Raw genomic sequence first — 16661 nt, forward strand, 5'->3', positions numbered from 1 at the left:
AGGGGGAGAACTTCAGTTCATGATCGGCTGGGGGGCAGGCTCAGTGTGCATGACAGACTTGGTGACCATGTTGGGTATTGTAACACTCCTAGTGTTAGCTTGCATTTTAACCATGAGCATTGCATCAACATAAGCACCATCATGCTCATTCATAAGCATCCATCATGATCACACGTCATCTTATGTATAACATGTATGATTGAATTGCTTGTGTGACTTGATTTGAGTGACTATAATGGGTGACCAACTCATATAAGAGTACATTGTCTTCCAATATACTTTAAACATGTTTAGAACATTTTGAACAAAGTTCATGTTGGAGGTTTTGGCCAAAAATGCCCCTAAGACATGGTTAACCCTAGATTGACCTAGTTGACCCCCTAAACCTCTTTTCAAAGATGTTTTATGAAACTGGTGATAGAGACCTTGCATGTAAATGACATCTAAAACAAAGTTGTAGAAAACTTCATGAGCTACAAAAGTTATGTTTATGACTTTTTATGAAAAAGCTTGGAACACATTCAAAAGTTGCTCAGACGGCAAAAATCAGGGCTGATTCTACACTTAGCTAAATTTGCCTAAATCTGTGTCAACTACAGGCTGAATTAGACTTTGATCTTGTAAGCAAACCTGTAGATCTCATGTAGCTATAACCAAAGGATCAAACTTGAGCCAAAGCCATCAAGTGAGCTGAGAGTAAAACGTTGATGAAAATTGGGTTTCAGACATTGCAATCGGGCGATTCAGAAAACATTTCAGTTTGGACAGTCGCCCTCCGCCGCCGCGTGTCCGGCTAGGTGTCGGCCGTACGCCATCGACGCCCCCTCCTGTCAGCTCCGACGGCGTCCACAAGTCGCCACGCACCGAGTGGACGCCTCAGACGCGCCATTCGCCCCTCCAGAGCGCCACATTGCGTCCGCCTTCGTCCTCGGCGAGCTCCGTCGCGCTTCGGCGAGCTCTCCCAGCCGCTCCACCGCGTCTCTGGCCAAGCCAGTCCACCTAGAGCTCCGCCTCGACGTCCTCTACCTCGACATCCACTCCTTTCCCTTAGCCGAGCACTGGTGAGGCCGCATTGCCACCACCGTCGCGAGCTGCACCTCGCCGGAGTTCGCAGAGATGACCGGCAACCTCTCTGGTCCACCTCCGGCCGTGATTCTTCTTCATGTAGCTTCGCCTTGAGTCACTCTTGCTCGTCCGCATCCTCTACCGCATCGCCGTTGCCTAGGTTCGCCGGCGTAACGCCGCGCAGCACCGCCGCTCCGCCATTCGTGACGGCAAGCACCCTAGGGTTCAGTAGGGCGCGAGTGAAGTAGGTCAACGGGTTCGCCTCGAGGAGAGAAACACGTAGATGCCCTCGGATCTGACTGAGACCTCGCCGTCGTCGAGTTTCGCCGGCGACGAGCGTCTCCCCTGTCTCAGTCTCTCTGTCACGTGGGTCCCGTGTGTCAGCGGATCCCACCTGTCAGCCTCTCTCTCTCACATCCCTGGTTTACTGTGTAGCAGATCTTGTGATGTTTTTGTAAAATCCATATCTCGAGTTTTACAGATCGAAATGGAGTGATTCCAATTTTGCTAGGTTCCTGTGTTAATCTAGTTTTTATTAAAAATATGAAACATGCCCTGTTTTTGTAGAAATAAATGGATATGATTTAATCTTAATTAAATGGGAGGTAATTATATCTTGTGATCCATGGATCTGATGTCCATGAAAATTTAGAATGTTGTTACTTATGACATGAGTAGGCTTTGATAATTTTATCATGATTTTTGGAGGTCTGATTGTGAAGTTATAAATATTTCTTGTTTAAATAGGAGTTTCTTGTGGTATTTTTAGTAATTAGATTATAACTCTTTTTATGGTGAAACTTGTTGAGTGTTGTACTCATATGTAAACAAAGCTAGGAAAAATTTGAAATCTCTTGTTTGACACTTTTTGATAGGGTTTCACATTTATGCCTTGCATGACCTTGCTAGCTTGTTATTTTTGTAGCTCACAATCTGCATGTGCAAGTGCCCTGAAAATTTTACAGTAACCTTATGATAGTATAGATAGCTTGCTGTAATTGTCTTAGGATTTTTGGAGCAATTGGTATGTATGCTCATTAAATCACCTTAATAATTAAATAAATAGGAAAGGTGATAATAGAAATGAGTTTAGACATTGCCATGATGTTTTCTGGTGTTTCTTAGACTTGTTCTATCCACTGGTGCACTTGGTTTGAACCAATGTTACATTCCTAACATGTGTAAAATATTATTTTTGCTATTTATGTCTTTCCTAGAGCATTTCTGTGTAGCTGATAGCAACTGTTTAAGAACTACTTGAAGATGATGTTTCCTAGAAAACTTGTCTATAACAAACTTGTAGCTAATTTACCTATCGACTTCGTGTCCAAATTGCATGGCATTTGGCTGAGTAGTTTAGTTATGAATGTTACAGTAGCCGCTGCGAAGTGCTTGCTCTCTGGATTTTCCAGGACAGCCAGCCAACTTTGTAGGTTTTAGCATATTTCGGTTGGGAATCATTCTGGGATGTCTAAAAGTGAATTGTAGAAAATTTGCTAAGCTTTCCAGAAAGTATCTATTTGCTTAGTTTGGACAACTGATGCTTAAGTTATAGCTGAAACTTGTGACTATTTGGTCTGTCTATGAAACCAGTGACTAAGTAGGAGTAGCTAAGGTTGATTAACTTGTCTAGTTAGCCTCTCTACCAGAGAAGAAGTATGCACTTACTTGTTATTCTATGATTTACTTAATTTTAGGAGTTTATGCTCATGTTTATACCTTGTTGTGTGCTCCTTTGCTCAGCATCATGACATGTTGCATCCTATGTGTATTCCCTATGTTCATCACTTGTCATGCATACATAGGTGCACCCAGGGGAGTGACGGTCTTAGAGTATGAGCTGCCAGAGCCGGAAGAACAACAAGGGGAGCAACCTCAAGGAGCTGAGGAGGAGGACTTGCCGGAGTGTCCCGACCACCGCCTGTCCACCTACGTTGAAGGCAAGCCCCGGAGCATTATAAACCTCCTACTATTTTTGTTATCATGTCCAGCTATCAATTGGTTATGGTTATGTATTGTTGCATTAAGTGTTAGGCGTTGATATGACACCCTCGCTGCATAATGACTACCTTGTCCACCTCATACCTTACCTAAGTAGGTCCAGGATCGAATGATGCTTAGCCATGCTTAGCTCGGTAGAAGCCGGGTGATTTTCTGTCACCTGCGAGAGATAGGTGGATACTTAATCACGGTTGGCTATATTTGCTATCGTGGAAATAACCATGTGCTAATAGTGAACTTGAGACCGGGCGGGATGATGATAGTGCAGCAGCAAGGCACGGAGGTCTTGGGTGTGAATCTATCCTCATCCGTGTCGGTTAAGGACCGATTCGTTGTACGTCCTCGTGTCATGTTGAACGCATGCCTAACACTTAGCTGGCCGGATAAGTCGTTCCGACCGCGAAGCCTACGAGTGCATCTCCGGCCGGATACCCCGTTTGGTTTAAGTGCGCACCCCGGTTGGTAGCAAGGATGTGCGGGGAGTCAATGGCGTAAGACCGAGGTGTCAGGTTAGAGTCCTGACCCTGGCAGATTGGCGGTCCCTGGGGGTGCGGCGCTGTACGGACCCGAGAATTGGTCCGGAGTTGTGCTAAAGGTGATCTGAGCTGCCCTCATGAAGTATGCTCGGGTGAGTGCTAGGAATACCCCTCCAGCTGGATAGGAATCGATTCGAATCGCCATCTCTCCCGGATAGTGAGAACTTGACCCGAGCAGTAGCAACGTAGAACTCACTAAATAAACTTGATGGTTATGATGAGAATGTTGATAGCTATGTGATAATCCAGATATGGTTGTTATTGTGATGCTTAAATACTCAAGTGTATGCTTAGAACAGGTGCTAATCTAGTGGATAGTTGTTAAGTAATGAACCTGCTGCTGAAATGTTATAAATGGGTTACTTACAACTAAAGCTTTTTATGCAAAAAGGTGAGTCAAACGAGTCCACAAAGATCAGCCTTGCATACTCCTTGGTGTCACTTATTTCTGGTTTATGACGGGTAAGTCTAGCTGAGTACATTCTCGTACTCAGGGTTTTATTTACCCTTGTTGCAGATGATGTCGTTTACCACGGCTACTGTGCTAACTGTCATCATCCAGCCGCGGACGATGAATAGATCATGGGCGTGATCACCTCCTTTACCTTCGGTTGTGCTTTTGTGTGGGTTTGACTATGGAGCTGGCATGTAATTAAACTGGGTGCGTGATGTTTCAAAACTACTTTGCTTCCGCTACTAAACTGGTTTGTAATAACTTTGTTTAAACTCTGATGTGTTGTAAAACTATGTTCTGTGATGAATGGATGTAATCTGTGATGGCGATGCTTGATCATGTACGATCTTGGTTGTATGTTGGTTGAATCGAGATCTTCTGAGATTTCGTCGGACTACCGGGTTTATATGGGTTCAAGTCCATTGGCTTGACTGCTTTGTGGTCGCTAATTCCCTTGAATTCTTATAAATTGGACGGTTATGTTACAGCTGGCATCGGAGCAAGATTAAGCATTTAACCATCATAGATGTATTTAAAAACAAATGAATTTGTTTTCTCAAACTAATTGATAAATTATATTATACATAGGGTTGTTTTAAAAATGTTTCAATAACATATACCATGCCAGTGTTCATACCCTTTATGCCCACATAAGGACTTCTAGGTGGCTTAATATTACTAACATGGGGGTTTTTCCTTTCGTCGTCCATATGGCGTGCAATTATATGGATGCCACTTACTTAAGTGGTAATGAATGGATCATATGCCTCTACACCATGGTAAGCAATGTTTGTTTTCTTTCGTCGTCCATACAGCGTGAAATTGTATGGATACCACTTACTTGAGTGGTAATGTATGGATCTATGTGCCTCTACGCTACGGTAAGTGTGACCTGTGAGAGCATGACCGTCCAACCGTCGGTCTAGGGGAGTGTTAGCTGTGGTTACTGGAATATTTACATGTTGCACACATGTATATATGAAGGTACTTAATTGTGGGTAGTAGGTGCAGCCACATATACATGTTAGATGTATATATGGGTGTATCCCAAATGGGTAAGTGTGTTGCGATATATGTTCAGAAATATATATCGAAGTACCTAGCTTGAATGTAGATGATTGGATTTTCATTTCTGCACATATACTCTTGTGGGGTTGGGCTGAAATGAAATTTTCTGCAGGTACACTAACAAAGAAACGTGTAGACCGTGTAATTACGTATAAAGAGTGCATGTATGTATGCCACCGACTATACCGTTAGAACTTTCTTCTAGGAATGGAAAGGACGTATGGAACGTGCATGCATCATGAATCATTCATGCATTCCTTGTGCACTACTCAATTCTTATAATTTTGAAATTATATCTAATTATCTTCCCTTGTAATTAATCTTCCTTACTCAAGTTGTGGTCTTTCCTACAGATGGCAGCCCCACATGCAAGTGAGACTTTTCTGGACATGTTTGCCACTCCTACCTTGTTGTGGAGCGTGCTATGTTCAGTGGGATATGAGGAACCACCTAAGTACACTTGGACCGAGGCCGAGCATGCAGGATCTTTACCTTGGGTAGATGTCCAAATTACAGTTCCCCCTTGTCCAAGTAACCCACAGTGGCTAGGATGGATAGTAGAGTCCGATGGTCAAACTCCCTGGGAGGGTGCCCAAGTAGCAGCTTTAGAAGTGCTATTGGAAATATGCCAAGACTATGGGGATGAGGTAATTAATGGCCCAGCTGGATCATTTCCTAGAGTGAGTGTGACTGACACTTTTGTTTTCCAAATAGGAACTGAGCCTCTAGAAATGAGAGAAACCATGCTAGGATATAGCTCTAGCCCTGCTATGAGTGCCATGCTGGAAGTACTTAAGTTGTACTATGTACGCCAAGACACCTACATAGAAGCCATGCTAGCACTCCAGCAAGCTCAAGTTGGACAGCGCAAACTGTGCAAGCGCGTGCGCAAGCACCGCAAGGCCTTTAGCGATGCACAAGCTGAAATCCAAAACTATCACACCGCTTTGCAATCCCGCCGCAACCAAGTTGAAAATGCAGTTATGGAGCAGAATGAGGCACAAGCCCGCATGATGCAAATGACTAGAGAGCGAGATGAGGCTATGCGCTTGGCTGAAAATAGAGAAGCTGCTAGAGTTAGAGCTTTGTTCCATGCTGAGATTAGAGAGGAAGAGCTGATCACTAGGATTGCTGAGCTGCAGCTAGATGTCCATCGCCTAAATAATATCATAAATCCTATCCCGCACCCTGTTCCCTTTAATCATGAAGAAGCTCCTAGTGAGGAAGATCAGGATGATGGCATCATTTCTACTCGAGAATCCAAGGAGGATATGTAGCCTAGCAATGATTTTTATGTTCATGTATCAGTTTCCATCTCTTTATGTAATAGACATGTAATCTGAATTTCAGCTGAGACTCTATGTATTTGGACATGGTGCCCCTCTTGTAAGACTTAAGTTGTGGCAATGACTCTATGTAACCTTATGCACTTATTTGTGATGCTCCATGGTTATGTTGAGCTTAAATAATCCTCTGCAATGCCTTTAATCCTTGTGAATTGTGGTTGTGAATGATCGCGATAATAACCAGTGTCGTGGATGATATTCTCTTGCTGTACATGGATTATTGTGTCTTGCATTATGTGAATTTACTTCATTAAATTTCGTATGGCAGCAATCGAGGTTCATAGCAATTATATCTGTTATCCTAAACGGTCACTTGGTTTGCTTTGTGCAGATGGCTCGCAATACTCGCTCCGGTCACAATGAGGTGCCGCCACCACCACCTCCTCCCCCGCCCACTCCTGCTGAGCTCTTGGCAACTCTTGTGGAGGGCCAGCAAATGCTCAATGAAGCTATGCAGACTATGGCACAGCAGAATCGGGGTGGTCGTCATGTCCGCCAAGGCGGAGAAGTGAATTAGCACAGCAACTTCAAGGATTTCCAAGACACGAAGCCACCGGTTTTCAAGGAGGCTTTTGAACCTCTAGAAGCTGATGAATGGCTCAACACTCTCGAGCAGAAGTTCCGCTTGCTGAGGGTGACTGAAGAGTTAAAGGCGGAATATGCAGCCCACCAGTTGGAAGGCAAAGCAGGTGTCTGGTGGAGTCATTACAGGACCAGCTTGCCTGCCAACGCTGTTGTAACCTGGGATCAGTTCAAAACTGCTTTCAGGAACACTTATATTCCACAGGGCTTGATGACTATCAAGCATACCGAGTTCATGAACCTGACTCAGGGCACTAAGAGCTTGACTGAGTATCTTCATGCTTTTAATAACTTGTCTCGCTATGCTCATGAGTTTGTCGATACCGAGGCCAAGAAGCTTGCTAGTTTCAAGAGGGGATTGGGACCCAAGCTGTCCAAGAACATGGCTGGTAACAAGAGTACCACCTTCAATGAGTTTGTGAGTGATGCGTTGACCCAGGACAACTCCAATGCTGTTTATGCTGCATCCAAGAACCGCAAAAGGGCCTATGAGGCAGGTGCTTCGCAGTCCAAGGCTCCGGTGACAAGCAAACCAGCCTATCGCCCGCCCCATGCTGTGACAAGGTACAGGCCGCCGCAGAAGAAGTCAAATGTGAAGACAGGAGTTCGCATATCCTTCACGGTTGCTCTCCCTAGGGGTGCTACAGGTCAAACAGGTCCCAAGACTCCCCCTGATAACCGTCCCTGCTTTAACTGCAAACAAGTCGGTCACTGGGTGAGGGATTGCCCTTATCCCAAGAGGAATTCAACAGCTGGGGGTAATAACCGTACTGGCCGAGTGCACTATACCACTGTTGAAGAAATCCCTAAAGGTGAAGTGGTCACCGCTAGTATGTTTCTTGTCAATCAACATCCTGCAGTTGTCTTGTTTGATTCTGGAGCTTCGCATTCATTTATGAGTCAAGCATTCACATCTAAACATGGGCAGCATGTAGTTGATCTTGACAGTGGCAAATTTTGCATTAGTGCTGCCGGGAATCAAATTTCCACCAACCAGTTAGTGAAGGATGTGAATATTGCTATTGAAGTTCATAACTTTTCAGCAAATCTTGTAATTTTGCCAGGCTTGGGCATAGATGTTATCTTGGGAATGAATTGGATGAGTAATAATGGGGTGTTAATAGATACCTCAACGAGGGTAGTCATGTTGCGGGAGCCTGATAGCAAAGAAGCCTTCTTAGTCCAACTCCCCAAAAATGATGACATCCGTCATGCTGCTAATGCTATCAGACCACTCACTGTGGCAGAGATTCCTGTAGTGTGTGAGTTTCCGGACGTCTTTCCAGAGGATCTGCCCGAGTTGCCACTAGATAGAGACATGGAGTTTAAAACTGATCTAATTCCAGGTTCCGCACCTATCTCTAGAAGGCCATATCGAATGCCACCCAATGAGTTGGCAGAGTTGAAGAAGCAATTACAAGAACTCCTAGAGAATGGTCTTATTCAGCCTAGTTCTTCTCCGTGGGGTTGTCCGACTCTCTTTGTTAAGAAGAAGGACAAGTCTCTACGTATGTGCGTAGACTATCGCCCGCTAAATGCCGTGACTGTTAAAAACAAGTATCCACTGCCTCGCATTGATATCCTGTTTGATCAATTAGCTAAGGCTAAAGTATTCTCCAAGATTGATCTGAGGTCCGGGTATCATCAAATCAAGATCCGACCCGAAGACATTCCTAAAACGGCTTTCTCTACCAGGTATGGGTTGTATGAGTATCTAGTCATGTCCTTTGGTCTGACTAATGCCCCTGCTCATTTCATGTACCTGATGAATTCGGTGTTCATGCCTGAACTGGATAAGTTCGTGGTAGTGTTCATCGATGACATATTGGTATATTCTAAAAATGCCCAAGACCATGAGAAGCACCTTCGGATTGTGCTCACTAGATTGCGAGAACATCAGCTCTATGCCAAGTTCAGCAAGTGTGAGTTTTGGCTGAAGAAAGTGCCTTTCCAAGGCCATGTTTTATCTGAAGACGGTATTTCTGTTGACCCATCAAAGGTGTAGGAGGTTCTAGATTGGAAGGCCCCGACTTCAGTGCATGAGGTCCGGAGTTTTCTCGGTCTAGCTGGATATTATCTTCGCTTTATTCCAGACTTCTCCAAAATAGCCAAGCCTATGACCACGCTACTGCAAAAAGATGTGAAGTTTGTGTGGTCTCAGGAGTGTGAAGTCGCTTTCACCGCTTTACGTAACCTGCTGACCACCGCTCCTGTTTTTGCACAGCCTGACATTGAAAAGCAATTTGATGTCTTTTGTGATGCATATGGCACTGGCCTAGGGTGTGTACTTATGCAAGAAGGCCACGTTATTGCCTACGCCTCTCGGCAGCTGAGGAAGCATGAAGCTAACTATCCGACTCATGATCTAGAGTTAGCAGGAGTTGTTCACGCATTGAAACTCTCGAGGCATTATCTGTTGGGTAATCTATGTCACATTTATACGGACCATAAGAGCCTCAAATATATCTTCACTCAACCCGAGTTAAACATGAGACAAAGGAGATGGTTGGAATTGATAAAGGACTATAATCTAGAAGTACACTATCATCCAGGCAAAGCCAATGTTGTGGCCGACGCTCTAAGCCGGAAGCAACATGTTGGACCTCTTCTAGAAGAAGGTTTCAATTTATTGCATCGTGTGGTCCTGCACAACATTGTAATCAGTTGCTCCTTAGAGAGTCAAATTATAGAGCACCAAAAGACTGACCCTGGTATCTTCCATATCAAGAGAAAAATGCAAGAGCAAGACACCAAGCATTTCAGGGTAGACGAGAAGGGTGTACTATGGTTTGACGATCGCCTAGTTGTACCTAAAGACCATGACCTACGCAACAAAATCTTAGATGAAGCTCATTCTTCCAAGTTGTCCATTCATCCTGGTAGTAGCAAAATGTACCAAGACATGAAACCTCGTTTCTGGTGGACCAAGATGAAGAAGGAGATAGCCGCTTATGTTGCTAGGTGTGATACTTGCTGTAGGGTAAAGGCAGCTCACCTCAAACCTGCAGGTTTATTGCAACCTTTGTCGATTCCGGGATGGAAATGGGAAGAAATCAGCATGGATTTCATTGTTGTCCTTCCCCTTACCCTAAAAGGACACAACTCCATATGGGTGATTGTTGACAGTTTGACCAAGTCAGCTCATTTTATTCCCGTACATTCTACATACCGAATATCCGACTACGCTGAGTTATACTTCTCTCAGATTGTTAAATTGCACGGAGTGCCTCACACCATTATTTCTGATAGGGGTCCTCAGTACACTACCTGCTTTTGGGAGCATTTGCATTTGCTCCTTGGTACAAAATTGGTTTGCAGTTCAGCCTACCACCCGCAAACCTCTGGTCAGACTGAGCGTGTGAATCAAATCTTAGAGGATATGTTGAGGGCATGTGTTATATCTTCCAAAGCTGCATGGGAGAAATGGCTACCCTTAGCTGAGTTCTCGTACAACAATAGTTATCAAGAGAGTATCCAGATGGCTCCTTTTGAAGCTTTGTATGGCCGCAAGTGTAGAACTCATCTAAACTGGGTTGAACCTGGTGAAAGGAGGTACTACGGAATTGACTTTGTCAAAGAAGCCGAAAAGCAAGTTCTCATTATCCAGAAACACATGGAAGCTGCCCAAGCTAGACAGAAAAGCTATGCCGATAGAAGAAGAAAACCACTCGAGTTCGAAGTAGGTGACTTTGTGTACCTAAAAGTATCACCAATGAAGGGTGTGAATCGCTTTGGTATAAAAAGAAAGCTTGCCCCTAGGTATGTGGGTCCCTACCAAATCATTGAGAAGAGTGGCAAGGTAGCTTACAAAGTACAACTACCTCCGGAACTAGGAGCCATTTTGCCTGTATTTCATGTGTCTCAACTCAAGAAGTGTCTTCGTGTGCCCGAAGAGTGAGTTGAAACAAGAGGTCTTAAGTTGCAGTCCGATCTATACTATGAAGAGAAGCCTGTGTAAGTTCTCGATGTCAAGGAAAGGGTTACTCGCGGAAGAGTGATTAAACTTTTTAGGGTCTTGTGGAACCGTTAAAGCGAGAGAGATGCCACTTGGGAAAGGGAAGACTATTTACAAGTAACTTACCCCTCTTTCTATGAAAAATGGTACGTCTTTCAAATCTCGAGATGAGATTTTTGTAAGGGGGGAGGGTTGTAACACTCCAAGTGTTAGCTTGCATGTTAACCATGAGCAATGCATCAACATAAGCACCATCATGCTCATTCATAAGCATCCATCATGATCACATGTCATCTTATGTATACCATGTATGATTGAATTGATTGTGTGAATTGATTTGAGTGACTATAATGGGTGACCAATGCATATAAGAGTACATTGTCTTCCAAGATACTTTAATCATGTTTAGAACAACATTTTGAACAAAGTTCATGTTGGAGGTTTTGGCCAAAAATGCCCCTAAGACATGGTTAACCCTAGATTGACCTAGTTGACCCCCTAAACCTCTTTTCAAAGATGTTTTATGAAACTGGTGATAGAGACCTTGCATGTAAATAAAATCTAAATCAAAGTTGTAGTAAATTTCATAAGCTACAAAAGTTATGTTGATGACTTTTTATGAAAAAGCTTGGAACACATTCAAAAGTTGCTCACAAGGAAAAAATCAGGGCTGATTTTACACTTAGCCAAATTTGCCTAAGTCTGTGACAACGCAGTTTCGAGGTAGGTCACTTGAGAGCTTTGTAGATTGAAATACAGGCTGAATTAGACTTTGATCTTGTAAGCAAACCTATAGATGTCATGTTGCTCTAACCAAAGGATCAAACTTGAGCCAAAGCCATCGAGTGAGCTGAGAGTAAAACGTTGATGAAAATCGGGTTTCAGACATTGCAATCGGGCGATTCAGAAAACGTTTCAGTTTGAACAGTCGCCGTCTGCTGCCGCGTGTCCAGCCAGGTGTCGGCCGTACGCCGTCGACGGCCCCTCCTGTCAGCTCCCACGGCACCGAGTGGACGCCTCAGACGCACCATTCGCACCTCCAGAGCGCCACATTGCGTCCGCCTTCGTCCTCGGCGAGCTCCGCCGCGCTTCGGCGAGCTCTCCCGGCCGCTCCACCGCATCTCCGGCCAAGCCAGTCCACCCAGAGCTCCGCCTCGACGTCCTCTACCTCGACGTCCACTCCTTTCCCTTAGCCGAGCACTGGTGAGGCCGCATTGCCACCTCCGTCGCGAGCTCCACCTCGCCGGAGTTCGCAGAGATCACCGGCAACGTGGCCAGACCTCTCCGGTCAACCTCCGGCCGTGATTCTTCTTCCTATAGCTTCGCCTTGAGTCACTCTTGCTCGTCCGCAACCTCTACCGCGTAGCCGTTGCCTAGGTTCGCCGGCGTAACGCCGCGCAGCACCGCCGCTCCGCCATTCGCAACGGCAAGCACCCTAGGGTTCAGTAGGGCGCGAGTGAAGTAGGTCAACGGGTTCACCTCGAGGAGAGGAACACGTAGATGCCCTCGGATCCGACCGAGACCTCACCGTCGTCGAGTTTCGCCAGCGACGAGCGTCTCCCCTGTCTCTGTCTCTCTGTCACGTGGGTCCCGTGTGTCCGCGGATCCCACCTGTCAGCCTCTCTCTCTCACATCCCTGGTTTACTGTGTAGCAGATCTTGTGATGTTTTTGTAAAATTCATATCTCGAGTTTTGCAGGTCTAAATGGAGTGATTCCAATTTTGCTAGGTTCCTGTGTTAATCTAGTTTTTATTAAAAATATGAAACATGCCATGTTTTTGTACAAATAAATGGATATGATTTAATCTTGATTAAATGGGAGGTAATTATATCTTGTGATCCATGGATCTGATGGCCATGAAAATTTAGGATGTTGTTAGTTATGACATGAATAGGCTCTGATAATTTTATCATGATTTTTGGAGGTCTGATTGTGAAGTTATAAATATTTCTTGCTTAAATAGGAGTTTCTTGTGGTATTTTTAGTAATTAGATTTAACTCCTTTTATGGTGAAACTTGTTTAGTGTTGTACTCATATGTAAACAAAGCTAGGAAAAATCTGAAATCTGTTGTTTGACACCATTTTATAGGGTTCCACATTTATGCCTTGCATGCCCTTGCTAGCTTGTTATTTTTTATAGGGTTCCACATTTAAAGCAGCTGCATGGGCAAGTGCCCTGAACATTTTACAGTAACCTTATGATAGTATAGATAGCTTGCTGTAATATTCTTAGGATTTTTGGAGCACTTGGGATGTATGCTCATTAAATCACCTTAATAATTAAATAAATAGGAAAGGTGATAATAGAAATGAGTTTAGACCTTGCCATGATATTTTCTGGTGTTTCTTAGACATGTTCTATCCACTGGTGCATTTGGTTTGAACCAATGTTATATTCCTAACATGTGCAAAATATTATTTTTGCTATTTATGTCTTTCCTAGAGCATTTCTGTGTAGCTGATAGCAACTGTTTACGAACTACTTGAAGATGATGTTTCATGGAAAACTTGTCTATAACAAACTTGTAGCTAATTTACTGATCGACTTCGTGTCCAAATTTCATGGCATTTGGCTGAGTAGTTTAAAAGTTATGAATGTTACAAGTAGCCGCTGCGAAGTGCTTGCTCTCTGGATTTTCCAGGACAGCCAGCCAACTTTGTAGGTTTTAGCATATTTCGGTTGGGAATCATTCTGGGATGTCTAAAAGTGAATTGTAGACAATTTGCTAAGCTTTCTAGAAAGTATCTATTTGCTTAGTTTGGCCAAATGATGCATAAGTTAAATCTGAAACTTGTGACTAGTTGGTCTGTCTATGAAACCAGTGACTAAGTAGGAGTAGCTAAGGTTGATTAACTTGTCTAGTTAGCCTCTCTACTAGAGAAGAAGTATGCACTTACTTGTTATTCTATGATTCACTTAATTTTAGGAGTTTATGCTCATGTTTATACCTTGTTGTGTGCTCCTTTGCTCAGCATCATGACATGTTGCATCCTATGTGCATTCCCTATGTTCATCACTTGTCATGCATACATAGGTGCACCCAGGGGAGTGACGGTCTTGGAGTACGAGCTGCCGGAGCCAGAAGAACAACAAGGGGAGCTATCTCAAGGAGCTGAGGAGGAGGACTTGCCGGAGTGTCCCGACCACCGCCCGTCCACCTACGTTGAAGGCAAGCCCCGGAGCATTATAAGCCTCCTACTATTTTTGTTATCATGTCCAGCTATCAATTGGTTATGTTTATGACACCCTCGCTGCATAATGACTACCTTGTCCACCTCATACCTTACCTAAGTAGGTCCAGGATCGAATGATTCTTAGCCATGTTTAGCCATGCTTAGCTCGGTAGAAGCCGGGTGATTTTCTGTCACCTGCGAGAGATAAGTGGATACTTAATCACGGTTGGCTATATTTGCTATCGTGAAAATAACCATGTGCTAATAATGAACTTGAGACTGGGCGGGATGATGATAGTGCAGCAGCAAGGCATGGAGGTCTTGGGTGTGAATCTATCCCCATCCGTGTCGGTTAAGGACTGATTCGTTGTACGTCCTCGTGTCATGTTGAACGCATGCCTAACACTTAGCTGGCCGGATAAGTCGTTTCGACCGCGAAGCCTACGAGTGCATCTCCGGCCGGATACCCCGTTTGGTTTAAGTGCGCACCCCGGTTGGTAGCAAGGATGTGCGGGGAGTCAATGGCGTAAGACCGAGGTGTCAGGTTAGAGTCCTGACCCTGGCAGATTGGTGGTCTCTCTGGGGGTGCGGCGCTGTACGGACCCGAGAATTGGTCCGGAGTTGTGCTAAAGGTGATCTGAGCGGCCCTCATGAAGTATGCTCGGGTGAGTGCTAGGAATACCCCTCCAGCTGGATAGGAATCGATTCAAATCGCCATCTCTCCCGGATAGTGAGAACTTGACCCGAGCAGTGGCAACGTAGAACTCACTAAATAAACTTGATGGTTATGATGAGAATGTTGATAGCTATGTGATAATCCGGATATGGTTATTATTGTGATGCTTAAATACTCAAGTGTATGCTTAGAACAGGTGCTAATCTAGTGGATAGTTGTTAAGTAATGAACCTGCTGCTGAAATGTTATAAATGGGTTACTTACAACTAAAGCTTTTTATGCAAAAAGGTGAGTCAAACCAGTCCACAAAAATCAGCCTTGCATACTCCTTGGTGTCACTTATTTCTGGTTTATGACGGGTAAGTCTAGCTGAGTACATTCTCGTACTCAGGGTTTTATTTACCCTTGTTGCAGATGATGTCGTTTACCACGGCTACTGTGCTAACTGTCATCATCCAGCCGCGGACGATGAATAGATCATGGGCGTGATCACCTCCTTTACCTTCGGTTGTGCTTTTGTGTGGGTTTGACTATGGAGCTGGCATGTAATTAAACTGGGTGCGTGATGTTTCAAAACTACTTTGCTTCCGCTACTAAACTGGTTTGTAATAACTTTGTTTAAACTCTGATGTGTTGTAAAACTATGTTCTGTGATGAATGGATGTAATCTGTGATGGCGATGCTTGATCATGTACGATCTTGGTTGTATGTTGGTTGAATCGAGATCTTCTGAGATTTCGTCGGACTACCGGGTTTATATGGGTTCAAGTCCATTGGCTTGACTGCTTTGTGGTCGCTAATTCCCTTGAATTCTTATAAATTGGATGGTTCTGTTACAGGTACTTTCCCAAGAACCAAGAGGAGCTTGAAGAGATGGCAAATGCTCGAGTTCCCGATGAGTTCATATTTTGCAGGGATGCTAATACCTATCGAGTGGAGTCAAGGGAAAGTCATCGCCCATCGGCAAGGTAGCCACAACTTCCTCCGTGGTGTCCAGAGGGATTGACTAGGACACAGAAAAGAAGGCTACAGCGCGAAAGGCGAGAAGACTTGAGCAAGGGAGAGAATTCTGGCAAATCTGGAGATCAGCAACCGGACCCTAAAGGGAAAGGACCATCGGCAGATGTTAACATGGTATTTATGTTGCCGATGGAGTTCCTTGCGCCGTCCAGTGATGATGAGGAGTTGAATTTTTCCGACCAGATAGCTCAGTTGGCTCTGGATCCGATGACAGCTATCTTTGAAAAGCCTGCCGACAATGAAAGGCAGCATCTTAAAGCCCTGTTCGTCAAAGGAAGAGTTGACGGGCAGCGATGACCAAGATATTAGTTGATGGTGGGGCTGCTATTAATATCATGCCATATGCAGTCTATCGGAAACTTGGGAAAGGAGATCAGGATTTGACTAAGACCAATATGATGCTAAAGGACTTTGAAGGAAATTTGTCTCCGGTTAAAGGGGCAGTATGCGTCGAGTTGACCATCGGCAGCAAAACCTTGCCGACAACATTCTTCGTGATCAGTGGAAAAGGTGCTTACAATCTATTGCTGGTAAGAGATTGGATTCACGCCAATTGTTGCATCCCGTCAATAATGCATCAGTGCTTGGTTCAGTGGGTAGGTGACAAGATTGAGATTGTCTCGGGAGATTCTTCTTACGTCATCGCATCGGCAGAAGCAGATACTTATGATAGGACCAGGTGCATCTCAGAAGAGATTTGGGAGAAGGATTTCCTCAAAGTTGCCGATTATGAAATTCCACCGATCCAAGCACTCGGTTCTGATGAGGAGTTTTAATGGATA

Source organism: Sorghum bicolor, chromosome 7 (assembly GCF_000003195.3).
Source record: "Sorghum bicolor cultivar BTx623 chromosome 7, Sorghum_bicolor_NCBIv3, whole genome shotgun sequence".
In the NCBI taxonomy this organism is placed as follows: Eukaryota; Viridiplantae; Streptophyta; class Magnoliopsida; order Poales; family Poaceae; genus Sorghum; species Sorghum bicolor.